Below are 13,359 nucleotides of genomic sequence, written 5' to 3'. Positions count from 1 at the left end.
GTGCTGCTGGGGCTGTGCTGAATTTCCATTCTTATGTCTCTGTTTATGCCAGTTTGCTTTTTGTCCCTGATCAGATTGGTCTCTTTTTGCTCTGTCTTCAGAATATACCAGAGTGCTGATATAGGGAATTGAAGTCTAGCGACTTCAGGGTTTTTGTTATCAGAAAGTGTTGGACATTTTTTGGCAGGGTTTTGTGCGTGATTGCAGGCAGCATCTTTCCTTTCCTGTCCTTTCTAGTTAGTGTGGGCCCCATCGTTTGCTCAGCCTATTTTTCTATCTGTGTTTGTGTTTTCATCTTGTCTCACTGACAATACATGTTTGGGGGCTGTCTATTGCTTTGGGGTCTGCTCTGGGGCAGTTTAGATTTCCCCTTTTCTTGCTTTAGGCCTATTTAGTTCTCCGGCTGTGACGAGGCATCTAGGATCATCGTAGGTACGCTCCACGGCTACTGCTAGTTGTGTGGATAGGATCAGGTGTCTGCAATCCACTTAGTTACCAACCTCTCTGGTTTTCTGTGGCTTAGCTTGTTTTTTTTTTCCTCCTCGGTGACTCATTCATAACAGAATCACCAGCCATACCGCAGATTCTAGGGTACGCAAAAACAGGAAAAAAAAAAGTGTCAGAATTTTTTTTATATGTATTTTTTCCTCTTTTTCTCTGGGGCCGTAGGAGGATTTTTTCCTTAATGGAGATTAAGCAATTGTCTGATCGTGTGGAGCAGCTCGCTGCTGAAGTGCGGGAATTTCCGCCTATCTCGCTCAATCACATGCTGTTGAACCAAAAATCCCTACTCCTGATGTGTTTTCTGGGGATCGGTCTAAATTTTTGAATTTTAAGAATAATTGTAAATTATTTCTTGCCTTGAAGCCTAACTCATCGGGGAGCTCTGCGCAGCAGGTTAAAATTGTCATCTCCTTGCTGCTCGGCGATCCCCAGGATTGGGCGTTTTCTTTGACACCTGAAAATCCTATTCTGACTAATGTGGATGCATTTTTTCAAGCCTTGGGGTTGTTGTATGATGAGCCTAATGCTATTGATCAAGCTGAGAAAGCCCTATTGGCATTGAACCAAGGTCAGGATTCTGCAGTTATACTGTCAAAAATTCCAAAAGTGGGCGGTCCTTACTACATGGAATAATGGTGCCTTGGCAGCTCTCTTTCACAAGGGTTTATCAGAAACCGTAAAAGATATTATGGTGGGATTTCATGTTCCCTCTGGTCTTGACGATTCTATGTCATTAGCCATTCAAGTTGATCAAACCGCTGCACGACCAGCTCTACCCTCGCCTACTGTATTATCACCCATCCCTTGAAGATTGTGAGCCCTCGCGGGCAGGGTCCTCTCTCCTCCTGTACCAGTTATGACTTGTATTGTTTAAGATTATTGTACTTGTTTTTATGTATACCCCCCTCACATGTAAAGCGCCATGGAATAAATGGCGCTATAACAATAAATAATAATAATAATAATAATAATCAGCGTTTACGTGAACGTAAAACTACACGAGAGGTGTTGCCACCTTTTGAACAAATGTCTGAGCTTATGCAATGTGATAGAGTTTTGTCTAGGGAGCAACATCAGGAGTATAGAAGGCGTAATAAGCTGTGTTTTTTTCTGTGGAGATGCCTCTCTTATTATTTCTGTCTGCCCTAAACGAGAGAAACGTTTTGCACACACATTTGCTGTGGGTGGCGTACAACCTAAGTTTCTTTTGGCAATTACTCTGATTTGCTCCTTATCCACATTTTCCGCCAAGGCTTTTGTGGATTCAGGAGCGACTTTGAATCTGATGGATTTGGATTTTGCTAACCGTTGTGGTTTTCCCATGATACCTCTGCGAACGCCTATTCCTTTGAGGGGTATTGATGCTACTCCTTTGGCGGAGAATAAACCTCAGTTTTGGACCCAGGTGATAATGTGGGTCGCCCCAGACCACCAAGAAAATTGTAGATTTTTGGTACTGCATAATTTGCATGATACTATTGTTCTGGGTTTTCCCTGGTTGCATATCCATAATCCAGTTTTGGATTGGAAATCTGTGTCTGTGGTGAGTTGGGGCTGTCCGGTGTGCTCTTGGTGACACTCCTGTTTTCTCCACCTCTCCCCAGTCTCATGATGTTCCTGACTATTTGGCTGATTTTTATGATGTATTTAGTGAGAGTAAGTCTGCGTCCCTGCCTCCTCATAGGAGTTATGACTGTGCAATTGAGTTGAGGCCTGGGTGTAAATTTCCCAAGGGTCGGCTTTTCAACTTATCTGTACCTGAACACGAGGCTATGCGATCTTAAATTAAGGAGTCGTTGGAGAAGGGTCATATTAGACCATCCTCTTCACCCTTAGGTGCTGGGGTTTTTTTCATGGCTAAGAAAGATGGTTCATTAAGGCCTTGTATTGACTATCGTTCCCTTAGCAAGATAACAGTTAAATATCAGTATCTGTTACCCCTGATTTCTGATTTATTCTCCAGAGTTAAAGGTGCCTGCTGGTTTACTAAGCTTGACCTCAGGGGGGCGTATAATCTTATTCGCATCAAGCATGGCGATGAATGGAAGACGGCGTTCAATACTCTGGAGGGACATTTTGAGTACCTGGTGATGCCTTTTGGGCTCACTAATGCCCCTTCTGTCTTCCAATCCTTCATGAATGATATTTTCCGGGACTTTGTGGATACGTTTTTGATCATCTATTTGGATGATATTCTGATCTTTTCCAGTGATTGGGATTCTCATGTGGAACATGTTCGGACTGTGTGTGATTTTGAGGGATAATTCCCTGTATGTTTAGGGATCGAAATGCCTTTTTGGTGTACAGAGGATTTCATTTTTGGGATTTATTTTGTCTCCGTCAACTATTGAAATGGACCCGGCCAAAGTACAGGCCATTTATGATTGGGTTCAGCCCACTTCTTTGAAGGCTCTCCAGAAGTTTTTGGGTTTTGCTAATTTTTATCGTAAATTTATAGCTAATTTTTCTGGTATTGCCAAACCACTGACTGATCTGACCAAGAAGGGTGCTGATGTGCTGAATTGGTCTCCAGAGGCTGTTTTGGCATTTCAGAAGCTGAAGCGGAGGTTCACGTCTGCTTCGGTTTTACGGCAACTTGATGTCTCACTTCCATTTCAGGTGGAGGTAGATGCTTTGGAGATTGGTGCAGGAGCTGTTTTGTCCCAAAAAGATCCGGTGACTTCTAAAATGAATCCCTGTGCCTTCTTTTCCCGAAAGTTCTTCCCATCTGAACGCAACTATGATGTGGGGAATCGGGAATTGTTGGCCATGAAGTGGGCGTTCGAGGAGTGGAGACATTGGTTGGAGGGAGCTAGACATCAAGTTGTGGTCCTCACTGACCACAAGAATTTGATTTACCTGGAGTCGGCCAAACTCTTGAATCCTAGACAGGCTAGATGGGCCTTGTTTTTCACGCGTTTTGATTTGATTTTGTGGTCTCCTTTCTTCCGGGCACTAAGAATGTTAAGGCAGACGCCCTTTCTAGGAGTTTCTTTGCTGATTCTCCTATTGTGACCAAACCTACTACCATCCTAGGTGAGGGGGTAGTTCTTTCTGCCATTTCGCCCGATTTGAGACCTGCCCTGGAAGAATTTCAGGAGGACAAACCTGAGCGTTGTCCTATGGGAAAATTGTATGTTCCTGACCAGTGGAGGAAGAGAGTGATGTCTGAAGTTCATTGCTCCCCATTGACTGGTCATCCAGGTATTTTTGGTACCAGAGATTTGGTGAGTCGGTCTTTTTGGTGGCCCGCCTTATCTCGTGATGTCAGGAATTTTGTGCAGTCTTGTGGGACTTGTTCTCGGTCTAATCCCTGTTCTCGTTCTAGTGGGTTGTTGATGCCCTTGCCGGTGCCCAAGAGGCCATGGACCCATATCTCAATGGATTTTATTTCTGATCTTCCTGTCTCTCAGAAAATGACTGTTATCTGGGTGATTTGTGATAGATTTTCTAAGATGGTCCATCTTGTACCACTCCCAAAGCTGTCATCTTCCTCAGAGTTGGTGCCCTTGTTTTTACAACAGGTGGTTCGGTTGCATGGGATTCCTGAGAACATTGTGTCGGACAGAGGAGTCCAGTTTGTCTCCAGATTTTGGAAAGCTTTTTGTTCCAAGCTGGGAATTCAGTTATCCTTCTCCTCTGCATTTCACCCACAGACCAATGGGCAGACTGAGAGAACAAACCAGACTTTGGAGTCCTATTTGAGATGTTTTATATCTGCTGATCAGGATGATTGGGTCTCATTTTTGCCCTTGGCCGAATTCGCCCTAAATAATAGAGCTAGTTCTGCCACATTGATGTCGCCCTTTTTCTGTAACTTTGGGTTTCATCCTCAATCTTCTTCATGGCAAGTGGTATCTTCAGCCTGCCCAGGTGTTGACACTGTGGTAGAGATAATGCAGCAGATTTGGGAGTAAGTGGTGGATAAGTTGTCCCTCTCTCAAGAAAAGGCCCAGCGGTTTTCCAACCGGCATAGGACCATTGGTCCCCGGTTTAAAGTGGGTGATATGGTTTGGTTGTCATCAAAAAATATCTCTATGAAGGTTGCGTCTCCAAAGTTCAAGCCAAGATTTATTGGACCTTATAGGATTTTGGAGATTCTTAACCCAGTTTCTTTTCGATTGGCTCTTCCAGTTACGTTTAAGATCCATAACGTGTTTCATAAGTCTCTGTTGAAGAGGTTTGTTGAGCCAGTGGTTCCTATGGCGGCACCTCCTGACCCTGTGTTGTTTGAAGGTAATGTGGAATATGATGTAGAGAAAATACTGGATTCTCGTCTGGCTAGACAGAGACTCCAGTATTTGGTCAAGTGGAAGGGTTATGGCCAGGAGGACAATTCTTGGGTCTCTGCCTCTGACATTCATGCCAATAGATTGGTTCGTGCTTTTCACCGGGCCCATCCTGATCGGCCTGGTGGCGTGGATGAGGGTTCGGTGACCCTTCCTCAAGGGGAGGTACTGTTGTGAACTCATTTTCTGGTTTATCTCTGGCTTCTGGTGAAGGTGGTGGAGCTGGCTGTGGTGACACAGGAGTCGTCAGTTATCCATCCGGGCTCCCTCTAGTGGTGACAGTAGGTATGAAGCTGATCTAAATGGCAGAGACCTGCCTCCTGAGGAGGAGGACTGTGAGTGGACATCAGGAGTCTCTGACTGGATTTAAGACAGCCGACTCCCTAATTTTGTGCTGGTGATGTTTTCCTCCCCTGAGGTTCTGGTTTCCAGTTCTTTTCCTGCCTTCTCAAGCTAAGTGTGCTCTGCTATTTTTTCTCATGAGATTTGGTCTGGTTTACTCAGTTTTTGTGGTCAGCCAGCCCCTGCTGGGGCTGTGCTGAATTTCCATTCTTATGTCTCTGTTTATGCCAGTTTGCTTTTTGTCCCTGATCAGATTGGTCTCTTTTTGCTCTGTCTTCAGAATATACCAGAGTGCTGATATAGGGAATTGAAGTCTAGCGACTTCAGGGTTTTTGTTATCAGAAAGTGTTGGACATTTTTTGGTAGGGTTTTGTGCATGATTGCAGACAGAATCTTTCCTTTCCTGTCCTTTCTAGTTAGTGTGGGCCCCATCGTTTGCTCAGCCTATTTTTCTATCTGTGTTTGTGTTTTCATCTTGTCTCACCGACAATACATGTTTGGGGGCTGTCTATTGCTTTGGGGTCTGCTCTGGGGTAGTTTAGATTTCCCCTTTTCTTGCTTTAGGCCTATTTAGTTCTCCGGCTGTGACGAAGCGTCTAGGATCATCGTAGGTACGCTCCACAGCTACTGCTAGTTGTGTGGATAGGATCAGGGGTCTGCAATCCGCTTAGTTACCAACCTCTCTGGTTTTCTGTGGCTTTAGCTCTTGTTTTTGTTTTTCCTCCTCGGTGACTCATTCATAACACCACCCCCTTTTGGGACATCACCCCTTTTAGGGACACCACCGCCTCTCTGGGGTACACCCTGGCACTTTCAGGCCCCAGTTCGTAGCATACAGTTATGTCTCTCTGGCCTTGTACTGGCCCTTTAAGAGTTTGTACGCTCTGGTACTCTAATATCCATCTATCACACCCACCAGTTCCTGCTGGCACTGACACAGGTCCTGCTGTAGCCACAAACTGCCGGCACCTCTGGCTTCCGCTCACAAGCCGCTGCTGCTGCCACTACAGCTCCTGCTGCAGGACCTCTTGCTGCAACTGTAGCCCCTGCTGCCGCAGTTCTCATCAGGTACCTGCAGTAGAGATCATACGAGAGGTGATGGCTGATGTGCGTACTGATCTGAAGGAAAAGATGGCCGGGCGGACCAGGATAGAGCTAGCCAAGATGGAGATGGCAGAGCGGACCAAAGGGGAGCTGGCCAAGATGGAGATGGCCGAGCGGAGAGAGGAGAGTCAGCGAGCAGGGGGCGCTCTGGCCTTCAACCAGGTACCTTCAATAGTAAGCCACAAAAAGATCCAGTATAATGCCTTCCGACAGTTGGGGGAGGCAGAGGAAGACATTGATGGCTTTCTGCAGGACTTTGAGTGGCAGTATGCCCTTCATCAAGTGAAGCCGGAGGAATGGGTTCAGATTCTGGCCAGCAAGCTGACAGGCCGGGCAGCGGACGCCTATCGCACGGTACCTGATGAGAACTGTATGGATTATGAGCGGATCAAAGAAGTGATCTTGGCCCGGTATGCGCTGACACCAGAGGCATACCGCCAAAAGTTCAGCGGACTTATAAAACGCGTAACCGATACCCACGCAGAATGGGCCTGTAAATTACGGCGGTCACTGCTACAGTGGGTACAAGGGAGCCAAGCAACCGCTAAGGAGGATGTCCTCCAGCTCTTACTGTTAGAACGATTCTTTAATGGACTAAATCCCGAGACACAGGAATGACTTCGGGACAGGCGGCCAACGACTCTTGAGGAAGCCGCTCGTCTGGCCGATGAACATCATGATGCCAGGAGGCCGCAGTTGTTCGGATCAAAGGTGGTCACTAGGGGCCCGCCCATGGACCTGGAGGGCCCCAAACCACCGAAGATTGTAGGGGGACCAGCTAGAAACCCGGCCTACCACAGTCCCCCTGGGGCGCGATGCCACACCTGTCGTCAGCTGGGCCACTTGCAACGACAACGTCCCAACCGGACTCAGCATACCCAGTGGCCAAAGGCGGGAACAGCTACCTTCAGCCGGGCTGCTGTACACTGCTACCAAGGCGAAGCTGACCCGGCATTGGGGGCTACGACTAACCAAGGGGTGGAAGAGATGGAGGAAGTGCTGCATGAAGTAGACCCTGTGCAGGCAGCCCGGGCAGATAATCGACAACAGCATCGACAGGTCGTGTGGGTTAATGGGAAACGTATGCAGGGACTAAGAGATTCTGGGGCAACTTTGACCCTTGTGAAGCCTCATCTCGTCCAGGACCAAGAGAAGATGGACCGGACAGTGGCAGTCCGTGTAGCAGGGGGAGCTATACATCGACTGCCCACTGCCAGGATTCACCTGAACTGGGGAGTCAGGGATGGCCTTGTTGAGGTCGGCTTGATGGAGGATTTGCCTGCAGACGTCTTGCTGGGAAATGACTTGGGGCCCATGTTGTCTGCATTCTCGGTGGCCCCCCTGGCTGAGACCTATCCTGTGACAACACGGAGACAAGCTTGAGCTGCGGAGGCAGAATCACACTCAGAGGAGGCTCAGGTAAGACATCCCAGCCCTACACGTATTCCCATAGCCAGACACATTTCTTGGGCCACCCCAGATGAATTTAAGAGGGAGTTACTTGAGGATCCTTCATTTGAGGGATATCGTGGGAAGGCACAAGAGGGGAGAGGAGTACTGGAAGGGGAACAGTTTGTATGGAAGCAGGGACTCCTCTACCAGTTCACAGAGCAGCACCACACAGGGACGAGCCCCACTATAAAACAACAGCTGGTAGTTCCCAAGAGGTATAGGCAGGAGTTACTGCGAATCTGTCATGATATACCCTTGGCCGGGCATTTCGGCGTCAGTCGCACCAGGCATCGTTTGACACAAAACTTCTTTTGGCCGGGGGTAACCTATGATGTTCGTCAGTACTGCCAGACCTGTGACAGTTGTCAGCGCATTGGCAAGAGGGGGGATCAATGCAAGGCCAAATTACGCCCCCTCCCCATTGTGAAGGAACCATTTAGCTGAGTAGCGGTCGATCTGATAGGGCCGTTAGCCAAACCCAGTCCCTCCGGGAAAAGGTATATATTGACAGTGGTAGATTATGCCACACGGTATCCAGAGGCGGTTGCGTTACCTAACATACTGGCAGAGATGGTGGCGGCCACCCTGCTCCAGGTTTTCTCACGGGTTGGATTTCCCCGGGAGATTATCTCGGACCAGGTACCCAGTTTACAGCAGAGGTGACCAACCAACTGTGGAAGCTGTGCGGCGTAAAGTCCATTAGAAGCGCCCTGTACCACCCGCAAACCAATGGGTTGTGTGAACGCTTTAACGGGACATTAAAACAGCTCATTGGGACTTTTACCAGGACCTACAGGGACTGGGAGAAATTCTTGCCACACCTCCTGTTTGCCTATCGGGAGGTGCCCCAAGAATCCACGGGGTTCTCCCCGTTCGAGCTGGTATACGGGAGACGGGTAAGGGGACCCCTAAACTTAGTGCTGGAACACTGGGAGGGGGAGGGCCTCATAGAAGGGGTACCTATTGTACCCTATGTGCTGGAATTCTGGGACCGCCTACAGGAGCTGACCCAGGTTGTACGTGAGAACATGCAGGCGACCCAGCGGCGCCAGCGAGTATGGTACGATCGGAGGGCCAGAGAGCGCACTTTGGAAATAGGACAGAAGATCCTGGTGTTAGAGTCCACTAAGCAGAATAAGTTTCAAGCTGCATGGCAGGGGCCCTACCAGGTAGTGGGGAAAATAGCCGACACAACCTATAATGTCGCCGATTGTGACGACCCCAGGGTTATCCGCATGTTCCACGTGAATATGCTGAAGCCCTACCGGGAGCACCCTGAAGAGGTAGTGGCCATCTGTGCATCTGAAGCAGAGGATTTAGCCGGACTTCCCTTGCCGGATGTCTTAGGGGAAAGGACTCAGTTAAAAACATGGGACCAGGTACACTTGGGTGAAGACCTAGGCCCCCGGGAGAGACAGCAGGCGGAGGCGTTGTTGAGGCTGCGACAGAGGATGTTTTCAGAGAGACCGGGGTACACTCGCCTGGCACAACACAAGGTTGAGACCCAGGATCAGACCCCCCTACGACAAAACCCCTTCCCCGTCCCTGAGTCTGTACGAGAGGGGATGCGACAAGAGATACAAGAGATGCTGCGTTTAGGGGTCATTGAAGAGTCAGATAGTCCCTGGGCATCCCCCGTAGTGTTAGTGTCCAAGAAGAATGGGACTACACGGTTTTGTGCAGACTATCGTAAGCTCAATGAGAAAACAGTGACGGATGCATACCCCATGCCGCGTGTGGATGAGTTGTTAGACCGGCTGGCGGGGGCAAAGTATTTGACCACCATCAATCTATGCAAAGGCTACTGGCAGATTCCCCTTAGTCCTGACGCTATTCCCAAGTCGGCATTTGTCACCCCGTTCGGCTTATTCCAGTTTCGAGTTATGCCATTCGGGATGAAGAATGCCCCGGCGACCTTCCAAAGGCTGGCTGACCGGCTTCTGGATGGTCTCCAGGACTATGCTTGTGCCTACCTGGACGACATCGCCATCTACAGTGCGACATGGAAAGAGCATCTAAATCACCTAGAGACAGTATTGGACAGGATCCACCAGGCCGGAATCACCCTGAGCCCAAACAAGTGTCACGTGGGCAAAGCAGAGGTTCAGTATTTAGGGCATTGGGTGGGAAGTGGGAAACAGCGACCAGAACCAGCCAAGATTGAGGCCATAGCCAAATGGCCCATCCCACGCACTAAAACCCAGGTCATGGCGTTTCTAGGGACAGCGGGGTATTACAGGAAATTCGTTCCCAATTACAGCAGCATAGCCAAGCCCCTCACTGATCTGACCTGTAAGAACCAACCCCGCCAGGTAACCTGGACCTCAGAGTTTGAGGAAGCCATCCGCCAACTAAAGGACGCCCTCACCAATACCCCTGTATTGGCCGCACCCGATCCAACTAAACGTTTCCTGGTTCACACAGACGCTTCTATATTTGGATTGGGGGCAGTACTGAGCCAAGTCGGGCAGGACGGCCAAGAACACCCGGTAGCTTACCTGAGTTGGAAACTACTGCCCCGTGAAGTAAGCTATGCGGCCATCGAGAAGGAGTGCCTGGCGGTAGTATGGGCACTCAAGAAGTTGCATCCATATTTGTATGGACGACAGTTTTCCCTCCTAACGGACCATAATCCCCTAGTCTGGCTTAATCAGGTCTCCGGAGACAACGCCAGATTGCTGCAGTGGAGTTTAGCCCTACAACCTCTGGACTTCACCATCCACCACAGACACGGCAAACAAAACGGTAACGCCGATAGACTAAGTCGACAAACGGAACTTGTACCAACCCCATAAACTTCGGTCATCCCCAAACCGATCCGTTGAGGATCAGACTGTGTATGCTGATCGCGTCGCTGAAAAGGGGGAGCCGTGTTACGTGCTACAGAACCACTCAGCACCCAGAATATGTTGTGCAGTTATATGTATGTATAATAGGTTCCATGTGAGATGCATGTCCCTAATGCATCAGCCCACAGGCTGCGCCCCTGGGCAGAGGGGACACGATATTCTCCTTTTGTCCGCCCTCCCCTCACCTTTGTAATTCCCACAGTAAACATCGGCAGGCTCCGGCCACCTGCGGCTTTTGTAATGCATGTCTGGCCTGCCGCTTTTCTATTGGCCTGCCCTCTGTATCTGTGTGATATATTCTGTGTCCTGTGAGTAAAGGGTTGTCAGACTGGAAATACGTGGAGAAGCAGTGATCTTTTATATGCGCCCATGTAACCAAGGAATTCCAGCCAGCCTCATTCAGACTCCAGCCAACGCATAGCGGACCTCCGAAAACACATCGGGAGATGTGACTGCCCTACCCGGTCTCCTGTGATACACTACTGCAGTGCATCAGAGTTCATCGGAGTTTGTGCTCTCACTTTACGGCACCGCTGCGTAAGAATTTTCTCATACAGCGGTGCCACAAGTGCCAGCATCAACTCCGGTGAACTCACTGCGGCGGAGTGATACACTGCGGGAGAATTATCTCCTGTCACTGTATTACCGGAGCCATGTAGAGTGGTCACATCACCTGATTTAACTGTTCTACATGGGAGATCGTTGTGGGACACTCGTTACTAAATGGATAACATCGGAACAAGGAGTATTTGTGTTGGTTTATTTTTTTATTTTTTTCCAGGAGATCGAGGGTGTCGGGGATTAGTTGTTTGGTGAGTATGAATGTTTTGTTTTTTTACTATTAAACACAGTAGCCAGATGATGGGACTACTATCCCATCATCGGCTAATGCTGTCACTGTTATATGTGACAGCAGACATAGCTGGATGGGACTAATAGTCCCATAGGATGATGCCTGCGCCTACACACAGACACCTGCACACACAGACTCGCACACAGCTGCGCACAGAGCTGCGCACACACCCGCAGACACACAGATACACACAGACACCCGCAGACAGACATGCACATTTTCTCCGCTCACACATAGTCTCCGCCCACACACATAGTCTCCACCCACACACTCTTCCTCCTGCCTTTCTGCAGTGTTTTTTTTCACACGCACATCCGCAGCAAATCCGCAAATCTTTTTACAACTGCGGTTTTGCTGCAGATTTGATTAACTCAGTGGAAGTCAATAGGTGCAGAAACGCTGCAGATCCACAAAAAGAATATTCATGCTGTGGAAAATAAAATGCTGCGAATCCGCGCGGATCTTTCCGCAGCATGTGCACACCAATTCTGGATTCCCATTGATTAACATTGCTTGTGCGCTACACTGTGGATTCGATGCAATTCTGCGGGTCCAAAAATGCTGCTGATCCGCTACAAAATCCATAATGTGTACACATAGCCTTAGAAAGGACTGAGATGCATGCAGTGTCCAAAGAATAGTCCGTGAGATTAATGACTCATGGGAGAGGTTTCAGTTCCAGAGTTCATCTCCATGAGACCTGCTTGTGTTTGCGATCTCTGCCGATATTTGTGCCCCTTGCCCTCTCCTGGTCCTTCTTCCAAAGGGGCCATGTTGGTCTCGGATTGGGAGGGTAGAGGAAAATTTCCCTGTTGGGTTATGTCCTCATTCGCACTGGAGTCAGAATCTGTAGTATAATAGCCTTTTTTGTCTCCTGTTATGGCCTCTTCTAAAGCGCGGTGATTTGTATTTTTTATTTCAGTTGGAAGTGGAATTATTTTTGTTCCATGAAAAAACCTGGTTGTTATCAAAATCACCTGCTCTGCTGCGAGTCGGAGCCGAGTGTCATGCGACTGTGCTCCGAGCCTCTTGCACAGTGAGGATCAGAGCACAGCTGCGGAGGAGGCTGAGAAACTAATTTCTGTATCTCCTACATTGTTGGGGTCAGTGTATATCGCACAGCACTCGGATGATATCCGAGTGATGTGCACTTGTGTCACTCGCACCCATAGACTTAAATGGGTGCGAGTGAGCCGAGACTCAGCCTAGTTCCGGTGACAATCGCAGCATGCTGTGATTTCACTTGCACGTAGAATACAGCTGAGAAAATAAATGGTGATGTGAGCTGCTACATAGATGAATACTGGTCTGAGTGCTATGCAATTTTTTTATTGCATAGCATTTGTCCGTATTCATCGCTAGTGTGACGCCGGCCTTACCCTGGTGAATTTGTTGCGCTTTTGTTGTTTAATGTCTGCTTGAATTGGAACCAGTCTCTTATCCAGTTTCTTATTAAAAGTGGACCATTGGTTTTCAGTCAGCCTGGAGCGACGTTCAGCTTTGACTTTATCCAATTCAGTAATAGTATTGAGATATTCCTGTTATTCCAGAAAAGTCTGACTTCTCTTTCTGCCAGGTAAGTGAATTTAAATTCCAATGATTTAGTGCTTAAGGATTGTAGTACATCTTGCTGTTCGCATTCTAAAAAAGTAAGTGTCTACATTTTCCCTTCCTGCTAGGATACCATTTGGGGTTGCAGGTGTTGCGGGTTCCATTTTGGGAAGCAAACCACAAAAATATCACAAACAAAGCTTCAGTGCTGCCTTTAGCTGGTGCATCGTGCCTGAGGTACAAGTATGAAGTAAATTGCGGTAACAGAACACAAACTGGCACCACTGTAACACCTGTGGCTAGCTGGTTTAGCTGACAGTGATTTCCACCATGCCCCTGGATGACGGGGTGCAGACCATGAGAAATCTATACATCATGTGATGTAGTTTTTGTATTAGTTGATTAATGTTCACAG

Source organism: Dendrobates tinctorius, unplaced genomic scaffold (assembly GCF_039654945.1).
Source record: "Dendrobates tinctorius isolate UK_male_01 unplaced genomic scaffold, ASM3965494v1 ptg000003l, whole genome shotgun sequence".
In the NCBI taxonomy this organism is placed as follows: domain Eukaryota; kingdom Metazoa; phylum Chordata; class Amphibia; order Anura; family Dendrobatidae; genus Dendrobates; species Dendrobates tinctorius.
Note: the sequence above shows the minus strand (reverse complement) of the source record.